The sequence below is a fragment of the Aythya marila genome (genome assembly GCF_965140915.1).
Source record: "Aythya marila genome assembly, chromosome: 3".
NCBI classification, from domain to species: Eukaryota; Metazoa; Chordata; class Aves; order Anseriformes; family Anatidae; genus Aythya; species Aythya marila.
The window spans coordinates 45,156,272-45,180,678 of NC_139044.1; positions in this window are offsets into that span (position 1 = coordinate 45,156,272).

The following is a 24,407-nucleotide window of genomic DNA, read 5'->3' on the forward strand; positions in this document are numbered from 1 at the left end:
TTAGTTCTTTCATATTACAAATGCCAGCAAATATTTGACATGAACTCTCCTTTCTCATAATGCACATGAACTTGCAGGAAAAAATAAACCAAAACAACAACAACAACAAAAAACAACCGAAAAACAAACATGATTTTTCTCCCTCCAGAGGATACAAATTAGGCCAGTCTATGTTGCTTAGCTGTCCTAATATCAGCCCGCTGTCTGATGCCCCATCTGCACCAGTGGCAGTGCAGAGCATGCCAAGCAAAAGAGTTTCCTTGGGTAAAGGTGTGGTACCTTCCTGGGCAGCAGAAATGAGGATAACAAGAACTCTCTTTTAACTCAAAAGTTAAAAAGAAAGTACACACGAAAGTGACAGCAGAGGCAGTCCTTATGGGGACCTTTTGAGTCCCCAAAGGGGCTTGAAAAATGCTATGAACAAATGCATGACAGAAAAAAAAAAAAAGAAAGGCGAATGGATGGTTTGGCATTTAAAATGGGGGAGGCACCTTCAATGTTACACATCGCCAGCGTGCTCCAAGGAGCCTCAGAATCCCAGCAAGCCAGAGAGCATTCGGTGGGTGCTGTCTGGCAGCTGAGGTACTTCACAAGGGAAGAAGAGTGTGGCCTCTCCTGTAAGGAACGGAGCACCTTGAGCAGAGAAGTACAGGAGAAGGAGAAGCTGCTCCTGCACCGCTCTGCAGGGCAGGCTTTCCCCACAATTGTACGTCCCTGCAGCTCTCTGAATGCCTCATGAGAACAGATATCATCTGAGTGCTGACCTGCCCCCAAAGCTAGTGGTGAGGCTTGTTTAATTAAACATTCATAACTTTGGCTGAAATGTACAGCTGAAAGATGCAAGATATAATTATGAAGCATTATTATGGTGATTGTGTGGCTAAAACTGCAAGCGTACAAAAGGGACAGCTCTCCAGCCTTACACCTGTTTTCCAAATTATTTTTCTCCTTAGGGGATAGGAACAAAGGGTGGGGGTGAAGCCTGCTGTGTGCTGCCTCATTTCATATGTGGCCAGGAGCACCCTTGCACCTGGCAGGCCAGGACATGGGAGTTTTTGGGTGGCAGGGCATTTGCTATCAGAAAGCCACTAAAAGGGAAGGAAATCTCTGGAGAAGCTGCCTGCATGCTGCAAGCTCCGTGGTTTTCATTGTCGTCATAAATAACAGCTGAAACACAAGCTGTAAAGATGAGCTGAGAGCCTTATCAGTTAAAATGGGGTCCATGATCACAAAGCACTAACTGTTCCCCTTTGGGCTTCTCCCTCCTCGAAACGAGTGTTTGGGTGGGGGAGCAGAGGGAAGGGGCGAGAGGTGGCAGCCGTGGGGTGGTGCGTGGTGGCCCACTGGGCAGCAGGAGGGTGGCCCTGCCAGGCGTCGCCACTTTCCTGGAGTACGGCCTTTCTGCAGAGACAAGCTGAAGAGTTAATCTGGCAGCGAGACCCAGCTTGCGTTGCATGATACCGCCGGGTTCGGATTGAGTAAGCTTAATTAGATGATGAGAACCTCATGGCAGGGCGTGCCCTAGTTTCAGTCAAAGGTGGAACATTATTAAGCACCATTTACATCCAGAGAAACACCCACTTTTGAAATTGCTGATGCCAGTAACGCATGCTTTGTGCTCAACTCGCTCAGTGAAATGGGAAGTCAGCGGCAGAACACAGAGTTTCTAATTTGCTCGCTGCCAGCACAGTGATTAATGAAGTTTCAAAACACCCCATCAGCCAATTATGATGGATACTAACCCTTTAATAGGAATCTCTGGCTGGATCCTTGTTCCTTGGATTTAGTGCTCAGACCAGTTAGACCATAAATTATTTTCTCTCTGGGCCAAAAGAGCAAATTCCCCCCCAAAATAATAATCAGCCTGAACTTTTGGTTTCACAGAGACCAGCTGCATGAGCCGGGATGCTGTACATTTTGTGCTTCTTGCTTATCAGCATGCAGTGAGGATTGATCGCTCTGCACCATAGGCTTCCTTTTTTTTTGGGAGAGCACTCCTGCTGGGTGGACGGACGAAAGGGGTCTGGCAGAAAGATAAACCTTAATTCAAAAAATGTTGTACAGTAGAGAGTCCAAACTCTGCATCTTTGCAAAATGGACACAAGATAGTGTATAATTAATTAAAAAAAAAAAAAAAAAAAAAAGATGAATCTGCATGATTACTTTTTTTTTTTTTTTTTTTTTTTTTTTTTTTGTTAAGTGAGACGTAGTTTTGTCTTCCCCTCATTAATCCATTGGAGAAGAGTATGGTGAGGTAGCTACATCTTACTAGTTGTTTTGCTTTTGTTTAACTCATCCCAGAGTTTAAATAAGAAACACACAGAGGGAATTCCATACCCCAGAGTGAACAGGAACAGGTGGAAGAACCATTTTCAGGTTTCTTCTGTGTGCATACATTCTGCCTTAAGAACAAACTACCTCACATGCACCATGAAGAAGAGGATGCGCTCTCTCCCCTGGATCCGTGTGTTATTGCCTGCTGCAGCAGCGCAGCAGTTGGCAGTGCAGGAGCCCCACTGTGGGCAGCCAGTCCTGGCTGCTGCAGAGGGAGAGGTGCCGCTGGCACATGGGATGATCATTCTAACAGAAGAATAACGTGCAAAAATGTTTGGTCGAATTACTTTTCATTATAGCAGAGCAGAGCACAGTGGCTGACATGCAATGCAATTTCCACGCGAGATGGGATCATTCACCACGAATTCCAGACGCTTGCCTCTGGCCTTAACACAGGTAGCTTTCAGCCAAATATACTGCTGCTCACTTGGGGACCTGTATCAAATTATGCTCCTTCATAGCTTCCAAGGGGGGCTTGGGTGTCCACCTTCAGTGATGAGAAGGAAGGAAAGCACTGCCACAGAGGCCATGGGACCATGCCTGAAACAAGCTGCTTTTGTCTCAGTTTTAGATGACCTTTGTGTCAGGGCGTCTTCATTCTGCGTTTTCTGAAATTGTATCATCTCAAGACACCCCAAAATCATTCTCCCCTCCCTTATGTGAGCAGGGACAGAGTACAGGGGTGATGGGTGTCCCCACACTGCACGTGGCTGGGGAATCCATTCACCCCAGGCCCCAGTACTGCTGTATTTTCTTCTCCACACCTCACTCTTATTGAGGGGGGAAGCACAACAAATGGGGTTCTTCTTTCTTTCTCACGTGAATTCCTGTTCCTCAAGCCCAGGCTTGGAGTATTGCCTGGCTAGGAAGCAGAAACAGTGTTGTAGTGCAGTGTCACCATGTAGGTGATGGCCCATCTCCTCCCTCTCCCTGACCTTGATGCAGGGTTTGGGGGCTGCTGGTTGCCACCTGGAAGGGAATGTGGAGCGGGGAGCAAAGGAAGGTGAAAGCCCAATCCTCAAGGGCTGCCTAGAAGAAGGGCTGGGAGACTTCTGTGCAGAAGAATTGCTTTGGTTTCTATTCTACAGCCTCTAACAGATGCCACCCATCTCCACATCAATTTCCAGGCTATGGCAGTAGTTCATCCCAACTCCATCCACCACCGCGCTGTCTCACAAATCTGTGCTTTCATATGATGGCTGGCACCCAGGATCGATGCTGCACGTAGGGAGGCAGCAGGAAACACCTGCAGTGGAGCAGTTAATCTGCAGGATGTTTGTCAGAGTTTCTCCAGAGCTGTTAAAATGTAAAGTACCATCGCAGCAGCTAACGCAGACCCATTCATCTCCCAGTCAATGCTTTGCTGAAGCTCCAGCCCCTGCTAATGCTTTGTGTTGGAGAGCCTCAGAGAGCAGTGAGCCCTGGGCTAAGCCCACCAGGGAGCGCAGGATGGCCAGACACAAGATGGAGTCCATCAGATAAACTTCACTGCAGCGACCAACAGCAGTAACATGCTGTTATGCTCCAATGGATGTTTTGTTGCTGGTACAAAATACATATGGTTTTGGGGGTCCTTTTCTGGAATAAAGGTGTCCCAGGGACCACTGCTCTGAAAAAGGGCAAGGCTCCAGCCAGAGGAGTGCTGCTGCTGCCTGCAGGCAGCCCAGGCTATGCCTGGAGGTGTGGGGAAGCAGGGGCGAGCTCCTGGTGGGCATGAGTAGGAAGGGCAGCCCATGGGCAGGTCTTGCTGCTGCAGGGGCATTCTGCTGTGGAGACAGCTGGAGGCAGAGATAGATACCTCCAGACAGCTCCACCAGCACCTCCCAGCTTGGCTACGGGTCCTGCTGGTTGTCTGCACCATTTGTCCCAAGGGACAGTGGGCAGGTTTCCAAATACAGGTGGGGCTTCGCAAATATTAAAGTAAATAATAATATTCACAAAATATTATACCAATATTTATATTATACAAATATTACATGAATACTTCTCATGCCTCTTCACAGGGCTTCTGCTGTCTTCAGGAAGAAGTTGGATGTCAGGGGCACACAGGTTTGGGCCTGTGCAGTGACTTCGTGCCATCCCTCAGGAGAACAGGCCACGTCGTGCCTGGCCTCACCCCGCAGCTCTCCTGCACTGCTCCAGCAGCTCCCTCAATGCCCGCACTGTTGTCACAAAACAGACCAAAAGCAGGGCACTTCTCTCCTGTAAGGGTCCCTACCTACCACCTGTTCATGACAAGGCTGCTCTGTGCTCCTTGCCTCCTCTGGAGCCAGTAGCACAGTGGTGTGGTTAAACTGTGAATGGGGTGCATGCAATGGATGTTAAAAGAAATATGGGGATGGAAATGAAATGCAGAGCTGATTTTTCCTGGCAGTACCGAATTCTCAGCTGCAGCAGGGAGCACAGAGCAGTAATCATTTCTGCGACTGAAATTCAAGCAGGCGGTGTGGAGCCTAGTGAGAGTGTGTGATACAGCAGGGACCTCGCAACATCTGCAGCAACAGCTAAACAGGAGCAGGACATACTGAGTGCTACCTGCATGACAAACCTATCCAGTAAATGACCACGTTCACCTCTTCTCAGGATCCTCTGGAAGGGGTGTCAGTGGCTGCTGTAACCACTGGCCACCCCTCAGTTTCTTCCTCATGTAATCAACTCTTTCCTGGGTCAAGAGTGCTGGGTTACTAATGGATCAATCAGTTCAGCTCAGTCGTATGCCATGTCAGCTTTGTTTAGGACTGTGTCAGAAGTCATAAATCACAGCCCAAATTCAGTTAGTTAATTCTCCCAAGTAACAGCATTTTCCCCTCCTCCACTGGACACAGTAACAGCTGAGCCAACTGTATAAATTGGGACAAAATACTTCTCCTCTGTACAAAAGTATTTTTTTTAAAAAGCAACATTTCATGAAGATTAAATATTCAAATATTTTGCTAGTCAAAATGAACTGGACTGTCTCTGTAGGTAGCCCAAAACCAATTACAGACATTGCTTTTCCCAATATACCCATTACAGTCAGAAGGCTCATGTAGAAAACACTTCTTGATTCTTATCCTCAAGCATTAAGGTACATTTACCTCCCAACACAAGTAGCAAATCCTGCCTTTGGCTCAGTGATTTCATCTGAGCTACCATTTTTCACTTCTGTTTATCAGTCTGCATAGGTGTCTCCATTTACTACGTTGGTAAAGGAATTGTATTTAGAAAGTAATCACAGCAATTGACTTGACAATGTGCTGTTTGCGAATAAAGCAATTGCTTTCTTGATGGTTACTTGCATGCACCTTTAAAGCTTAGCCTGTCTGCCCTTTCAGCTAGAAACCATAACCTGCCTCTCACTGCCATTTGTTCTGTTTGCCCTACTAGGGACACACTTTCCCTGATCCAGCGGCTCCTACCCCTGAAAGAGTCAAAAATGCTGCAGGACACTGTGAAAGTACTGAGGCTGTCAAACAGAGGGGCTGGATGTTCCTGATACGTGGAAACCTAATAGGGGAGGATATGTTTCAACAAAAATAGTAACTTCAGCAAGATAGTGTTTTCCCCAACATTTCACCTTCTGTGTCAGGGAGCTGAAGCATCCAGCTCTCTGCAGACTATAGGCACTGGCTGGTTTTGCACTGCCTTTTTTTTTTTTTTTCCTTCTCTTCACAGTCCTCAGAGTCCTGGCCCACAAGTGTGATATTAAAAATGAAATAAAAAGCCTAGCTTTAAGTAACAGATGCACTGTGTGCAGGGATGTGAACACACATAGATAGACCTGGGCTGAAAGAAGTGGGTAAAGCATCGTGGGCAGGAAAGCAGGCTGGAGCTGGTGGGAAACACAAGCTCACCTCCAGGCTGTGACCAACATGTCCCCAGCACCCATCTCTTGCACTGAGACAGAAACAAACCATGGTGCAGTGGTGGTGCTGGGGGAAGCCTTTGGACACTGGTGACATACTGCAAGAGGACAGGCTGCAAATGAGAGCTGAAATCCTTCACTAGGAGACAGCAGACCAAAGGAGAAACCTTAATCCAATTATCTCCTCACAGAATATTCTTCAAGAATTATTCCTAATATGATTTTGCCTTAGAGCTTCTCCCACATGTGTTACAACTCAGCTTTATCACTAATATTGCAACAGTAAAACACTTTGCTGCATCTTTCCTGTCTCTTAGCCAGATAACTCCAAACAAGACTTCTTTTGTATCAAAAGGCTTGTGAAAATCCAGCTGTAAGTTAGATCTGAGTACAATCACTGTCCCCAAGCACTCCTTTCAAGCTTGTGGTAATAAGTAACTTGTCACCAATGGGCAAAAATATCTTACTTATAAAAGCATAACACATTTTTAGTATGCCCACTAAAATGCAATAAAGGGACTTCTCCTTAGACACAAAAGAGTGGTAGCTCAGTGCTACTGCTGTCTTCGGGGTGCAATAACCCCCAGCTAGGTGTATTCCTAAACCCAGTGCTTATCACTCACCTTAAAATCCATTGATTGTTTCCTTCAGCCATGCTCTTGTTTTGTTTCTGGCGTACATCAAAGCAAGTGACACCCACATGAACTCAAAAAGCTGTTAAAATCCCACATAGCTTCCCTTCAAAGAGCGTTTATGGAAATTGCACGATCTATAAGCCATTAGAGAAAGACAAGAATGGATTCTGGTGGAGTTGGTTTCAGCCCTTTCTCTCGTCAACCCCAGGGACCTTCAGGATACTTAAAAAGACACAAAAACAATACTTAATGAATCATTTGAAAAAATGGTAGAATTGTTGTCTACTACAGAACTTTGAGAGAGTTTTATCTCCTTTTTCCTAGCATAAGTATTATTTTTATATGTAAATTAACTTGTTAAGACACAGGTTGGCAAAATCAGAAAATGAAGAAGAACAGGCACTGCTTCAGATCAGCTGCATAGCTCATCCCATCTCAGTGCAATGGGGTGAGACTAAAGGTCCTCACTGATGTATCTGAGAGCAGGGACATACCTACAGTGCGTGGCTTTGCTGGGAACTTGCTCACCAGCTCTGAGCCTTCTCCTGGTCAGCTGCCTCCCTTTGTCCTCTCCCCAAGAGGTGTGGTCCTGAGTCCCCACCAAGGTGCAGCTGCTTCTGTTAAATTAGCTTCAGAAGCCCTCTCAACTTGAAAAGAGGGCAGAACCATATTTTCTTCTGCAGTTCTGCCACATAGGAGGTACCTTACTGAAACAATCTGCTAACAAGGTAGCTAGCTGTTTAAATAACATCCTACAATTGCCATCAATACTTTTCAAACTGGACAGAAAAATATCATGTGGTGGTTTACTTCTGACCTTGACATAGAGAGCTCCTCATGGTTGGATTTTTTTTTTTCCCCCCTGAAATTAGGTCTTGTCCATTGTAAGCAAAACAAAAATAGCAAAGACTGAAGTTGTCCTTCATTCCTCAGATACCCATTCCTCTATCAGCCTCTGTAGGAATACAGCCTGTGAGACAGGTATGAGGAAGCTCTAGGAGAACTTCATCTTCTTACACCACAAACTTCGCAGACCTACACATTCATTTCAACCCAAATTGCAGGAAAACATCATCAGTGGTGCAATTAGCAGCCCTCTAGCACATCACATACATGCCATCAATAACCCAGGCTAAACATGTAGGCTCACCAAGTCACGGGCCTTCTTTGCAGCTGGTAGAGTGCTAAATGATTGTAACTAGTATTGACTACACATAGAACTGGCTGAAACTGTTTGGTAAAAATGCTCATTTAACAAACAAAACAAAAAAAAGAAAAGAAAAGACACACACACAATGATTTCAGATGAAAGGAAACTATTTACGAATGAATTCAAATTTACTGAAGTTTCACACACACCTCCCACCTTCCCCTCCCATGATAAGATTTGAGAAAGGAAGGGCAGTTGTTCTGTCATCGTTTGAAACAAGATTTGCTAAGTAGGACTGACCCACATTTGTTTAGCAAGAATGAAATCTCCCCCGCATGAAACAAAACATTTTGTTTTGGGCTGAACAAAGTGTTTCATTGATTCTTACACATATTTAACACAAAGCTCCTTTCTGTGAGAGATCCAAAACATTTTCATGCTGAGTTGACATAAAATTACTGATTTTTTTTTTTTTTTTTTTTGCACAGTTCCAAGAGTCTGGGTTCTATCTAGCAACCAGGAAACATTGAAATAATTACTATTATTGAGATGGCTTGGAACTGCTTCTCATACTGCAAGAAATCCCCTTGTAATAAAACCTGCTGCCAGGCAAAAATTCATCAGGCGGTGTTAGGAGAACTTGGGATGAATTTTGAGTATGGTCAGGTCAGATTTCAAGTTCAATCTGACAAGCCTGTGGCTGTAAGCTAGCAGGAACTGTCAGCTTTGAATATATTTCAATTTGTGTAGAGCAGTGTGTTGGGGCCTGTTATTCAGACAAAGATCTGTGGAGCTAAAGTCACACGGACTGAGACTTGATTTAGAAACCGGAGCTGGTTGGCACATTTCTCTGGACTGAACTTCCTATCATAAGATCTTAAAGAGGTAAATACCTTAAACAGTTCTCCCAAAAGAGAGAAATCCATTACAACCAGACTTCTCAGCATGCCACTTTCATTGTTTAGTCACTCTTTTAAAAATAGGTCATATTAAAATACATATCTCTGTCATTTTAAAAACACCTTAGCTTCTTTCTGTGCAGCATCACTGATTCTAGTGACACCTCTAGGTACAAAATACAAAAACCTCTTTGTGAGATGGTAGCTCCACAGACATGCTGTGAAGGAAGTCTGAAACTGGTCCAGAGCACTGCCAACATTTGCACCACTGGTACTGCTGTGCACGCTCCCGCTTTCCTAATCCAAACAAGCATCTTATAGAAACCAACAGCGATTGTGCATAGGTGAGGATGATGCAAATCGAGAAAAGGATCCTTGCATTTTTGCTAACTACATACATAAAAAAAAATAATAATAATAAAAAAAAGCACAACATATGCCCTGCCGTATTCAGCACAGATCAGCAAATTTAATTTTTCAGTTTCATCACTGAAAATGCAAAAAGGAAGAGGGGAAAATTAATTCAGCTGACATCACATGGAAAATGTTCAGGCTTTTATGTCAAGTAAAATTAAAAAAATTACTTTATCAATACCAGGAATGTACCAGAAAAACTGAAACAAAAGTTTCATCTTGGCCTATTTAATCATTGCTTGACTTAATCCTTTAAAAATGTGATTGGCTGTGAAATTAAAACTATATGTGAGCATCAGAATGTTTAATTTAAAAATACCAGAAGGAAATGCAACAACTTTTTTTTCCTAATTCTCTATTCAAAAATAAAATAACTTTTTGTCCCAAATTCACAATACTTACAAAATGTCTTTGGTTAGAAAAGAAAAGAAAAGAAAAGAAAAGAAAAGAAAAGAAAAGAAAAGAAAAGAAAAGAAAAGAAAAGAAAAGAAAAGAAAAGAAAAGAAAAGAAAGGAAAGGAAGGGAAAGGAAGGGAAAGGAAGGGAAAGGAAAGGAAAGGAAAGGAAAGGAAAGGAAAGGAAAGGAAAGGAAAGGAAAGGAAAGGAAAGGAAAGGAAAGGAAAGGAAAGGAAAGGAAAGGAAAGGAAAGGAAAGGAAAGGAAAGGAAAGGAAAGGAAAGGAAAGGAAAGGAAAGAATGTGTAAGCTAATTTTTCTTTTGTTTAAAGATATTTCTTCAAATTTGTGTGGGTAATTTTATGTGATCTCACTGAACAGTCTAATACATTTGATTTATTTTCTTTATAACATAGGTTTTAGACATCCAAAGACCTGGCCAAACTATCTATGGCCTACCATTAATTATGAGTTGGATGGAAAATGGCAAGATAACAAATACCTTTGACTTCACCAGGAAGAGAAATACAAAAGATACCCCATAGAGAGGCAAAACTCGGACCTTGGCCAAGGAGCCTAGAGTCTGAGCAGGTCTTCCACAAATAAAGCAACAGCAGATTGAACCTGAGAGACGCATGGTGGCAGAGGCTGGCAAGGACACCCAGAAGTGCTCAGAGGAGCAGCATAACACCCACATCTGCGCAGCATTCTTCCCACCCTCGCCAGTCCTTCTGCAGCGAGCAGTTGAGGCAGAAGTGGCAGCAGTGGGGATGGCAGAGGAACTTGGCACCACCTGGTGCTGCACCTGTGGTAGGACAGATGCCACCTCATGCTCAGCCTCACTTGTCACAGCTCCACAGTGGGGTTCCTCTGAGACCGGCTGGTGTTGGAGACACTGTGGAGGCACCGTGGCTGCTGCTTGTAGGATTGCCATATCCCTGTCCAGGGCACTGCCTTCTCTGCATGGACACAAGAACACATGGTTTATGGATCTGCAGTTTTCCTGGCATGTATGATTAAGTGCTCATCTCCAGTGCAAAAAAAAGCTGTATGTCTCAACTCATCAGATCTGCAGTACACGATGTTCACATCTGTAGGGTTGTGACTTCCTTTCCATGGCACCCATTTGCAGATATTTACTGGGGTAGAACACACCCAGAAAGTCAAACAAGCTTAAAAAATGGCCACAATCCCCTTAGACAACACTTCCTTGCAAAATAAGATGGGATGTCTCAGATATGAAATAGAGCTAATTACATGCTGCAACAGCAGATGTGACAACGAGTATGGGATTTCAAAAATTCAGGTCATGGCCTAAAGCCATTCACAACACAACAAAAATGTCCATGGGCTGCAAAAAAAAAAAGGGCCTTCCAACTATGTTGGAAGCACAATGCAATGATTCGTGTGCAGCTAAGATGTGCCATGCGTGTTTCTAATTTGCTTAGTTGTCAATCAGGAATAATTGCTGCAGTCAATGAAGTTATGCCAGTGTAACAGATACGGAAGAGATTCCAGCACTCCATGTCTCTCAGCTTGTTCTAGCTGGGGAAAGAAGGCTCGTATTACTGACAGTACTGCAGATCCCATGCATTTTTATAAACACCAGTTTTGTGGAATAATTGCAATCTTTCAAATCATTTTCATTGCTCCATTCCTCTTTTTGAAACAAAATCTTGCATTCAAAGCATGAAACTTCCCTTGACTTCTTTTTACTGATCGTGGTTCCACCCCTGAGAAAGCAGCTGTCTGAGTGTATTAGCAGCCTTGTCTAACCTGACTTCAAATTTACTAATTTAATTTGGAAGGGGCTAGAAGAAATACAATTGTGTGCACTCTTGAATGTGACCGTTGGTCCTCAGGGAAAAACCTTCTCCCTGCAGAACAAAAATGCCCATTTTCCTGCAGTTCATTGTATCTGTGGTCTCTGGTTCCATATGGGCTTAGCTTAATGAAGAATATGTAGTTACCACTCTTTCAGGGATCTGCTGCAAGTCATTTAAACATGAACTGTTCTTCATGTCTGTCAGGATGCAGGAAAACTGTGGTCACTCCGACAGAACAGCCCTGAGGTTACTGCAGGCCTCACAGCCCTGTGCAAGAAAATTATTCAATAATTGAGCCCTTTCAAATGGGACGCAGCTTGATAAGGTAGACGTTGGATTCACCTGGGATAACAGACTCTGTCTTGAGAAGCAGTCAAGTCTGAAAGTCTGAGGAACACTTTGGAGGCAGCATGGACTACTCTCAATCTAGGGAAAAATATTGGCAAAAATAAACATTTTTCCCTCTTGCATTCATAAAATGTTCCTAGTGTTAAATCTCTATTTTTTTTTTTTCCTCCTGGAGGCCAGAATGGATTAGCATTCCTTGCACAGGCCTTAGTTATTTTATAGAGCAGATCTACTAGCATTTCAAAAACATTTACATTAAGTGCTGGACAGTAGCCCATTTTCACAGAACATATTTCATTTGGCCACACCACAGTTATGTATTGTCAAGAGCCCCATTATCAGCCAATAAATGCACCTCATTTTACTTTCTTGCTGCACCTTATCACAAGCCAAGTGCTGACATCCTTGCGTGGCCATAACTCCTGCTGCAAGGGCTGATGAGGGTAACTGCCAAAGCTCTGCAGACGAAGGCACCCAGGGGCCTGAAATCAGGCTGGGCTTAGTGATTTCAGATGATGTGAGTTAAATTCAGTGACTCCTTTGAGAGAAAGCTCTTCAGAGAAGGTGTGGCCATTTTCCAGTATATTGTTTGTCTTCCTAATTACTGGACCACTGATTGCATCAAGCCACCATACTGCACCCATAGGTAGGAGCCATGATCCAGCAGTTAGAACACAGGACTGCAAATTATCACCAGCTTATTATTTCCTGTACATATGGTCTTCCTTTTCCTGGGAGTCAATATCCCATCTGTAAAGCAGGGGCATGAATAAACTGCTATTATTGGACTATACAGGTTTGCAGAACCACTGTCAATTAAAGTCAACATAGAAAAAATCTACAAAGTATGCTGATATTTTGTGTTTTGAAGCTATGCCGTATTTTGATCCACTGCTGTGCCATCATCTGTGCAGCACTTTCAATATCAGGGCACTAAAACCTTTTCTACTTTAGAAATCAGAGCTAGTGGCTGTAATAAATAACACCCTGAGCAGAAACCTGTCTTTGTAAGCATGCAAAACTGATGATGGATTTTCATCTTCCTTTCCTAAAGATTGCAGAAAGTAGGAGAGGAGAGGTTATAGTACCATTCTGCATGCTCTCTGATGGCTTGCTTTCACAGTTCTGTGGCCAAGACCCTGGCCAGACAGGATCCCACTCCAAACACTGGCATTTGTCGGCCCTGCTCCTGGGCCATTTGTGAGATAACCTTGCTAGGCTGGGTTCCTGTTTTAGAAGCATAAACATCAGCACCAGGCTGTCTATTTTATATATACTTGTACATTGCTATATATATATATATATATTTTTTTTTTTTTTCACTTGAAAATATACTTTGATATAAAATGACAAAACACCATTACAAAACAAAAAATCTCATGCTCCCATTGGCAAGCCAGCAACCTATTTTTCCACACTGCAGAGTACTTAATATGCTTCACCCTCTGCCTTTCCTTATCAAGTTTCCCTTTTCATTCAGCTGAGGACTTCTTATTTTGCATTCTCTGTTTGTTCTAGGACCTTATCCACTTCCAACTTAATTGACTAGAAGAGCTCCCAGTAACATCAATGCCATTTAGATCTGCCTCGTTCTCCTCTTCTTCACCTAAAATGCAAATAGATGGTGTGATTGTTTCCTAATTTTGATGTGGCTGTTGGAAAACCATGGCCTAAGCCTTGTTCAGGTAGAACAGGTTACTGACAGTGCTGCCCACTGTAAAGCTGCTGTGCGGGTGGGTCACATCACCACCCAGCTCATGAGCTGGACCACCATCAGCAGTCATAGGCCTATGGTATAAAAACCTCATTTGATAATGAATCATGATAAGTATATAATGCACTATTCGACACAAATAGGGAACGGTTTTAAACTAGAAGTGAGGAGATTTAGATTAGATGTTGGGAGGAATAACACCTTACTCAGCAGGTGGTGAGGCACTGGAACAAGTTGCCTAGAGAGGCTGTGGATGCCCCATCCCTGGAGATGTTCAAGGCAAAGTTGGATGGGGCCCTGGGCAACCTGATCTACTGGGTGGCACCTCTGCCTATGGCAAGAGGGTTGAAACTCGATCTTTAAGGCCCCTTCCAACTCAAACCATTCTGTAATTCTGTGACATCTTTGCTGGAGATGACAAGAAGTATTTAAAGGCTGGAGTTCATCTGTGCCCTGTTTCCTCATCAAGAAGAAGGAAATGTTGTTAATGACTAGTTGGTTTAGCAGTGGGAGGATGCATACATTTTGTACTGAACAAGGACGGGTATCAACCAAGCCCAGATTTTTAAGATCTGGATACAACCAGCTGGGAACACCCAAAAAAGTATCAGTACATTCAAGCCTTTGATGGGAACACTGAGGTACAGAGTGCACAACGTGAGCTGTGGCACTGACCTTTCCTAAGCCAGCTTTCTGATCCATTTTACATTTAACTAAATCACAGCTGGGCCTTTTTTTCCCTTAAAGGTATATTTTCTTTCTCAGTGTCCAGTGTCCAGGAACCTGCATGGCTTCCTTAGCCCACCAGCCTCAAAATATTTTTTAGCTGCATCAAAGTCAACTGAGACTATTGCCCAGGCCCTTATCTGGCAAATTTTGCTGTGGCCAAAACATGCCTTCCAGAAGGGCACTGACTTTCTCTGGTTCTCTCAGTGGTTAATTACCCTTGCTGTTAAAAATACACACTTTGGACTCAGCTTCCAGCCATTGGTTTGTGTTTTACTGTTCCCTGCCAGAATAAAGATCATTTTAATGCCTGTGAAAGGAGAAAATATTTTATAATCCAATAGCCCTTGTAGCTAAGCCTCGAAATACTTTCTGTGGCTCCTTTTTCATGCTTTCTAAAGTTTTCATACTGTATCTGTCAAAAAATGTTGATACAACACCTGACAACTCTGTTATATGACTCAGCTTCATGTAATATGTATCCATTATCTTTTTTTTTTTTTTTTCCTGCAGACTGTTTATTTCCCATTTTTCCTTTTTTACATTATTACTAACAATTTTGCCTATTCTATATAGCAAGTGGTCTAAATCTAGCCTACACTTGTGTCTATTTCTAATGTATTTCTGGTTCTTTGTCCTTTGCCACATGCTTTAAATACCTACTTGTTTATAACCCTTGTTATCTATTTTCCATGTGTGATACATTGCTTTGTTATTTCTAATCGCTTTCACTTTGCAGATGAGCCAAGGTGGTCTGGTAACCAGCTCTCCCCCATCTCTAGTGTATGAAACTGTGGCTTTCTGGCCAGCTAATTAGTTCTCTTAAAGGACTCCTGTTTCTCTCTTTACACCTTTCTTCCCAATTAATTTCACTGGCAATTTTCTTTGACTTTGGAAAACGAGACCTTTTTGAATAACCTAACTGTGACCATCTTTTGTCTGCCCACAGCGAGAATAATCAGGTCATGGCCGCTGATCCCTAGGCAACCGGTGCTCCCAGACAAGTGATTAATTCATCTTTACCCATCCTCATGAGATCCAGACAAGGGTTACACTCATGGTGACTGCAATACTTTTCCTGACAGCTGTGGAAATTATCGCCTGTAACTCTGAGAAATCCTAATAACATCTCACTCCTGGCTGTGTGGAAGGTGGCAGCTGCCCTGCCACGAGACAGCATGTGTCCCGTGTTAATTAATGCCTTCCCCTTGGAGCGAACAGGAAAATCCTGCAGGAGATGTTGCTTCTCATTATGAAGGTGATGTACTGCTACGTGGTCGGTGGAAAGCAGCACCCAGCCTGCCGGCTGGGACCCTGCCTACGTGCAGCTGCGGGGATGCTTGGTGGCTGAGCCAGCTCCTCCTTCCCGTGCTGTTCCCCCCGTGGCTCTTGTCCCACCCACAGCACACCCACTGCCACCCTCAGCTTGTCCCCCTGCAGTCATGGCTGTCCCCTGGGACCTCTGACATGCACTGGGCAAAGCAGTTTTCCTAGGAGGACAATAGGAGGATTTTGCCCTCCATCAGGATAAGGCGATGCGTTTTTTTTTCATTAAGCTATCTATGAAATAATTACTGCATGTGAAGCTGTGGGGATTTCTACCCACCTTTCCTCCCCCCTCCCCTTCCCATCATCTGGTTGTTATTTTTCTTTAAGGCATCTGCACAGCTTTTCACCCCCACCTTTTCCCACCACCCTTTTGATGCATGTCCCAGTGTTGAATTACTTGTGTTCAGCAGAAAGGTGGCTCAGTCCTTCTGAAAAACAGCATGCCTTTCAACCTGTTCAGCAGGAAGACTATCTCCACTCCTTAGTCCATTCCAGAGGGAAGAGGGGTGGTGAATAATTCATTAAAATATTTCTTTTCCTTCCACCAACACACTGATTTGCAAGAGAGAAAAATCTCCTACTTGAATGTGTGAGCTCTTTCTTCATCTCAGAAAGTCAAATCAGCCTTGGCCACAGACAGCCCATGACTCTTCCTACTGCAGAGGCATTTGGGGCATCCTGCTGAGAGCAGGGAAGTTGGGTTCGAATGTGTGCAGCTGCTATTGCTGGGGTATAAGCTCTTCATCCCTTGCAAGGAGGGAGGGTGGCCCTAGGTCTGCTCCTACCAGGTAGTGCTCCTCATGTCAGCATGAAGGCCCAGGCCTACAAATGTTTATGGGAGCTGTGCTGGTTTCAGAGCAAGGCAGGTATCACCTGGTCTGCAGCAAGGAATTGTCTGAGGAACTGATAGTAGTAAAGTGTGCTTACACGTGTTCACATCCTCCAATAAAATAAATGGCTACCTACTCTTAAACAGGGGGGCTGAAGATCAGTGGATTGCATGAGGTTGTTGGGAAGAGGCAGGGCTGACCTTCAGAGCAAAGCCCTAACTGCTAGGATATCCAGAGGCCCCTGGTCTACTAGAGGCTTTGTACATGAGCTTGAACAAGTACTTGAATATCACAGTTCATCTCCCTATCCTAAAACCCTGCCTCTCAGGGGTCAGTGGGGATGAGGCTTTGGTAAGCTTCTGGGGGATCCTTTGGAAGATGTATGTAAATGTTTCAGTGTTGCAAGGATGCAAACTGGTAAGAAAAAAAAACCACACACACACAACAAAAACAAAACCAAAAACAAAGTGAAATGCTTGCATGTAGAAGCATTTTATGAATTATTTCTCTTAGAAGACAATGCACAAGGCCAACACATTTGAGCCAAGGTGAATGCTTCTGAAGAATAATCTCTTTCATTATACAGGAAGAGATGCAAGTGGCTGTCTGGGCTTTTAAATTTATTATTATTATTATTATTATTATTATTATTATTTTTGCTTTGAAGCCTTTCTTGAAAAGGCTAAAGATAATTTGAGACAAGTTATACATGGGGTTCATCTATGTGTCTGTTTCTGCTAGTGCCACAAATCCTAGGACTGCTTACAGAAAGAATGCAAGAACAGGACAAGTATGCAGAACTAGAGCCTTGATTTTTCTTCCTCATCTCCAATGACCCATGCCCTCATGACTTCATGAGTGACAAGTGCTATCCTTGTGTTTGTTAATCCAAAATAGAATCACCTTTCATGAGTTTGTGCCAGTTTTTTGATCTGACATGAATTTCTGCGTGTCAAGGACATCACAAAGTGATGAACTGAGATCTACAGGCAATGCATTCACATGACCTGAACTACCACTGGGTGATTCTACCTGAACTCCCCTAGCTCTTGTATTGCAAGGTGCTACAAACGACACTGCCCATTTTCCTTTTCTGTGCTTCAGACCATTTTACAAATTTTCGTAATATTCCCCTGCAGCTTTCCTTATTCTAAGCTTAGAGTCCTCTTGTATTTAACATCTCTTCAGACATACATGTATCTTCATACGCTGGATGTTGTCAGCTTCCCTTACTGCACTCTTGTCTGTTCTGCCAGGGTTTAGAGGCTGATAGGGCTGCCAGATCTGCATACAGTTTAAAAAATGTAAATGAACCTTGGATGTATTCATGGGAGTGAAAAGAGATTACGATTTCTTATCTCTTTCCTTTCCTCCTAGTTCCTTATGCTCTATTTGCTTCCTTGACCTCTCCAAATATTGAGCTGACATTTCGGTAGCACTCTCTTTTATCCTTGAGACCTCACTCTTGAAAGGTAAAACTAGGCTGGAGTCAATTGTTGGGCACACAGAAATAAGATTGTGTGCTGCCCCTTATGGACTAATTTACATTTATTAGGGCTGAATGTGGTGTCCATATGCATTCAGCACAGAAAAAAAAAAAAAAAAAGGAAAGAAAATGCTGGTGCAGTGCTTGTATGCAGGAGCACAGCTAGATGACAGCACTGTCTACCAGTGCTTCCTGCAAAACAAACAGAAGCCAGGTGAGAGTGCCTGAACACTGAGCTTGCCCTAGACGTCATACCTATGAGTCTGGGCATACCTCTGGCACCAGAGTGCCAGGTTTTGTAACTCTGTAAAGAGAGGCTGGGGCTGCCAAGTTCAACCTCCTATCCCTGCGTAGTTTGTATACCTCAGGAATTAGGTCCCTGTGCAGAGCCAGAGGGGACAGAGGCATCCCACATCAGCCTGCATCATGACCAGGAGGATTCCAGGGTAGCCAACAGGAAACGCCAAGGAAAAGATTGCTTCTTAAATTGTACCCCTCTGAGGAGCTTAGTCATCTATTTTCAGGCTGCAGGCATGTCAATCTGCCAGACCAAGATTCACAGCCTGTAATTCTCGTTTTTGTTAGATAGTTAAGCATCTCTTCCAACAGGACAGCTGGGGGAAGGAGGAGGAGTGCCATTTTTCTGCAAAAATATGGCAGGAGCAGAGTGCCCACATCTCATTTCATGCAGGATAAGAGTAGTATACTGCCCATGCGGTTAACTGGGGCTGTGGTTTCAAATCTCTCCCCGGTGTGAGAGGGTAAATCCATCCTTCAGATCACCAAGCTCCTGGCTGCTCCAGGGCATGGGGAAGCAGGTGAGCGGTCTCCATTTCTCCTGCTGGTGCTGAGCCAGCTCGCAGATCACGAGGCATAAGCCACATCAAGCCAGAGACCCCAGAACATGACTTCCTGAAACAAAGGTTAAAGGGCTAACCTAGAGAAACAAAGCCCTGGGTTTTGGCCCTTGTTTCTCAGATGGTAACATGTGGCACAGAGTCCTGCTACTCTGGGCACCCACCTGCCAGGCCATGCACAGAGCAATGCCAGAAGAGGGAGAGGACAGTCCCTAGGTGAGTTGGGCTCTGCTGACTTCACTAGAATCAGGAGTGTAAAACCTGAGGTAATGTACACCCAATATTCTCTTTGTCCTTCTGCACCAGGTTGCACAGATTCATCCTCTTCTTCGCTTGATGGCTGCAGAGCTCTTTTGCTGCAGGGAGAAAGCTGGAGCAGCTGTGGGGACGGCAGTGGGGACAGTCCGAGAGAGGCTCTTCCCTTCCTCTATGCGGTAGGGCCTGAAGCTGCCATCTGCCTTTCACATTGTCTGGGATCTTCTTTCCAGGCTGCTTCTTCAGAAGGATTTATGTGAGGCTAATATCTCTTTCCTTATCTTATAATGATTCTGCAAATGTTCAGGTCAGAAACTTTCCCTCATTCATAATGCTCAGCACAAATGACTAGCAGTCTGTTGGTAGTTACTGTTAAATTATATCATCAGAACATGTATTATATCTTGGCAACATCTCTTCCTTCTCTTCACGTACAAAGAGATGTGATTAACTACTGCGTTTCCACACTCGTTTTGAAAGGCTTTGTGCGCTTTGTCAGTAGTTAACATAATTCATGGAAAAAAAACACAGAATACAACCTTGAGGCTAAATGTGGCCCATTGAGCTCCACAATGGGGCAATGGTTTGATTAGGGTACAGCAAAGCATGCCAGAAGCAAAAGTCTTTGTGGGCCACAGCTCCATAGGAAAGATTAAATCAGCCACAATCTGCTCCATTTTATGTAAAATAGGTGCAGCCCCAAAGCTCCTGGCAAAAGGCCACTGAAGCCTTTGGCTGGACAAAGTTTGGGCATCTTTGTGTAAGTGTTAATTGCCAGCTGTTGGTGGCTGGAAGGTTGCCAGTGACAGTGAATACAGCAGTATTCCTGGCTGAAATATGCCTTTTACAAAGTAATCATCTCAAATCTATTTAGTGCCTTGCAACAGCCACATCTGTACTTATCAGCCACTCTGTCTAGAGCATCTGCACATGGAGATGACCTTAAAACAGCATTATAAATACCGTATATGTGACATTCAGGCTGCCTATTCCAACCTCACAGTGGGAGGCAATGATAAATAACAGCTATCTCCACAGCAGCACTACGTGATGGCTTAACCCACTCTCGTTCATAGCCCTTCACATTTGCAGCTAGTCTGAGATACAGAGCTATGAGGCTTCTGAATCAGTCTGTGGGATCCTGTGCTACCCTATGTGCTCCAGCATTTAAAATGGTAATATAACCATCTCAGCTCTTCAAGCTAAGGGGGATTTGCAGACCTTGCAAGTTCTGCAATGTCGCAAACTGAATATTTTCAAATATTGAGGATATTTGCAGATATTTATACTCACAATTGCATGACAGATTAAATAATATTTCATTCTTAGAGAGAATATGAGGCCCAACGGCCAACATTTTCGACACGAGTATCTAGAGATTAGTATGTAAGTTGGTGATTGAGTGCTTGAAATTAGTTATCTATATGAGAAAATGCTGTCCTCATAAATACTCAGTAGAAAGCCAGGCAGGAACTGCCTGAGTGCAGGAGGAGGACCAGGGTGCTCAGAGAGCAGCTCTCATTCCACGAACAAGTGTAACCCAAGGAGGATGGTCCTGATGGTTGGAGCACAAGACAGAGTGAAGGCCTGTAGCTCTCCCACACTGAGAAATTACCACTTGGCCTTGAGGCAGATGATTTATTTGTGAAACTTCCCCACCATCACTGCAAGCAAATGAAAACTTAATTCACAGAAATCATCATGCCCCCAAGATACTGCTCATTATGATGCGTCTGCATCTTTACCATGCATCTTTATATCTCTCATCTTACATGTCTACATCATTAGATAGCTCAGTGATCTTATGCCTCTAGCCCTCACTCCCAAAATGTGTGCTACCAGGAGTACTCTGTCTCTGGAACATCTACACTAATTTCACTTCTGGGGCAGAGGTCTGCCCAGTCACATGCCCTGCTCCATGTCCAAGTCTGCAAGCTTGATGCTTCCATTTTCTCCATTGCCACATTCTGCCTGCTTTTTGTAAGCCAGGTCTGCTGCTACCAAGTCCAGTTCCATGACACAAGCTCCAAACAGTGCCTCACCACACAGGAGGACTCCTAGCCCAAGCATTTGCTCTCTATAAAACACCTTTCTGATGAATTTGGATTTATTTTCTGATCCCAAACCCCTGCCTGTCAGGGCAGGGTGAGCAACTTTCTTCAGTCTAGACCTTTTGTAAAGCCACCGAAGCACATCATTTCACATTCCTGTAAACACCACGCACACTCCAGACACTGCAAAGCTCACACCATTTCATGGACTGGCAGGTGTGCACTTTCCCTTGCTGTAAACTACAGTGGCTAGAGTTATGATGATTAGCAGCAGCGGTAAACATTTAGGTTGTCACACAACACAAAAAACATATCCTTAAATAAAAGGGAAAAAAATCTTTTCGGTCAGATTTCTCCTCTCCTCTCCTCTCCTCTCCTCTCCTCTCCTCTCCTCTCCTCTCCTCTCCTCTCCTCTCCTCTCCTCTCCTCTCCTCTCCTCTCCTCTCCTCTCCTCTCCTCTCCTCTCCTCTCCTCTCCTCTCCTCTCCTCTCCTCTCCTCTCCTCTCCTCTCCTCTCCTCTCCTCTCCTCTCCTCTCCTCTCCTCTCCTCTCCTCTCCTCTCCTCTCCTCTCCTCTCCTCCATTCTGGAATCTGCATGGGTCAACTGGCCTCGTTAGATTTTTTCCCAATTCTATCTGAACATGTAGCAGGGAGACTAGTTTCAGCTGGGATTTCTATGCACAACTCCAATATAAAAATATAATCAAAAATCAAATATTAATAGAGTATAGTTGTGTAGACACATGCTCCTGACATGCTTTCAAGTCTTCAGGGTGTCATTAGAGATACATGTCAGCCTGCACAGGTTTTCCATTACAATCTGCTCTTTTACCACTGCATCTCAGATGAGGAAATTTCCTGTTCTGTTTCACGTCTTACCATGAATATATTATTTTTGAAAAGCTGAATAAAAATTCTTCACCCATATATATAAAAAAAAAAAAAAGATTTTTTTTTTATCCTAAGTAATATCTATATATGGCTGATTCCTACTACCCTTCACACAGCAGAAACTCCTTATAGCTCACAGGTCTAGTTTAACAAATGCATGATGGCTATTAGGCAACCAAATAGCTATTCTCACTTGAAGTAGTGGTTCATTAAATCCATTATCCACAGCTCCTTTTAACCAGACTTGTTTCTATGAGTGGTGTGAGAATTTGGATGCTAGTAATTTAAACACACTGTGGAGCAAAGCCCTCCTGCAGTAAAGATTTTTAGCAACTCCCTTTGCACCTCCATTGGCTCTGCCAAGCAGCTAAATGCAATTTAATCCAAATGGCCCAGCAATTCAGACATGAACCTTCCATAAGCAAAGACTGCTCTGTGACTTATGCTGCTCCTAATGGGAACATATGCTGCAATACTTCAGAATGATTTAGAAACAACTCAAAAGACAAAGTTGTATTTTTTTTTTCCTTCTAGGAGTTTAGCACCATTAGTATTTGAGAGCAACAGTGGTGATGAATACTATATTCATAGTAACTTCACTTTCCATTTTGTGTCAGTGCAAACTTTAAACAGAGCAAAGATTTAAGCAAAGTCTTTTCAGACATCTTTCCTTTGGAGAAGAGATGAATATTTAATACTTGCCACCATTGTACTGTATGCACATGCAGAACATACAATATAGATGAATGAAGGTTCGGTGACAGGTCAGCAATGTAGTTTTCAACAAAAAAGAGACAATTTCAAAAAAAAAAATCCCTTAGAAAAATAAGTGTTTGTCATTCATGCTCTATCTTTTTGATTTACCACTGGGAATTCCTTTAAAAAAATAATTGGTGCATTAAAATTCGTGGAGGTTTCTTGATCCAATCTGGAATGATCTGAATGTCAGAGCAAAGCTGCCTGGGAGAGTCATTGGAATGCTGTATATAACCCCCACCATGGGTGAGGGTGTATACGCCAGGTTTCTAGCCACATAAATTCTCCTATTTCTGTGGATTGGCCTCTTCAGAAAGAGGGTAGTGGTGATAATCAGGCAGAGATTTTAAGAAATCTTTCCCAGTGCCCTTGCCCACCACTAGAAGGAATGCAAAAAAGTCAGAAGTGGTCAACAGATGCATCTGCTCTGTATCTGGGGAATAGGCAGAGCCCACATGGATATTCTACTGAAAAGAAAGCCAAGGATGATGTTAAAGAGCAGCTACTGTCTCTAGGCTTCTAAAACCTGGAAACCTTGCAATCAACAGCTTCAGAAGAGCAGATGAATGGCTCTCTGCATCAGTAATGTTAATTTTCAATGCATCTTGAAACACCAGGGAAGTTCCAGGGGACTGGCAGAAAGCCAATAAGGTAGCAATATTAAAAAAGAGATTAAATGAGATGATCCCATGGTACTAGCCCTGTGTAACTGAACTGAAATCTTGCAGAATAGTCAAACAGGTGACAAAGAATTTTTTATCATAAAGAAAGAAAGAAAAAAAAAAGATACAATTAATACAAACTCACACAGATTTTGACAAAATACAATCATATTAAAAGAATGTGATTTTATCCTTTAAAAATCAGTTAAATTCCAAGATTGACTGATAATAAATAAGGCTTAAAAAAGAGTCTTCTGACAGACATTTGGGTTGGTACCACTTTGTATGCTGAATAAGAAACTCGACAGATACAAAATCATCACAGTAGATGTTAGAGGGTCTAGGAACTAGCTGACTTGGAGATCTGGAAGTAAAATTGCAAATGGGGAATCATCTATAAATAGGTCTGTTTTTGTAGATGTTCCATGAAGCTTAGATTTTGTACATATGCTATGCCAAATAATTGCTACTGATCTAAAAGAAAATGTAGAATAATCCCTTGCTAAATTTATGAGGCAGTAAAAAGACTGGAAATCTGATAATGAGAGACTGATTTGGATCATTTATAAGCTGTATGCAAGGGGAAAATACCCACTAAAATATTACCAAGTGTAAAATCTTGAATCTAGGGAGAAAAAGCCCAGGTTGTATTTACAGAATGACAGTTTAGTTAAAAATGATTTCAGTATGAGGAAGTGTTGAGTAATCCTAAAAAAAAAAAAAAAGGCGTCAAAAACCTTTTCATCTATAGTTTAGGTAATAGCATGGAAACAACAAGGGAAGCAGGATATATCATTGATATGTATCTCAAGTCCTCAAGGTGATTTACATCTTACAAGGGCAAATATAAAAAGTTTTCTTTCACTGTGTTGCTGGATCACTCTTAAATACTGTAGAATATATTCCCTGCAGAGGGGGAGCACCTTTTCCAAGCCACTGAAGTGGTGCAGAAGAGTGAACATTGTTTTTTAATATAGAGAATGACAATTAGGGCTGGATGTTGACATT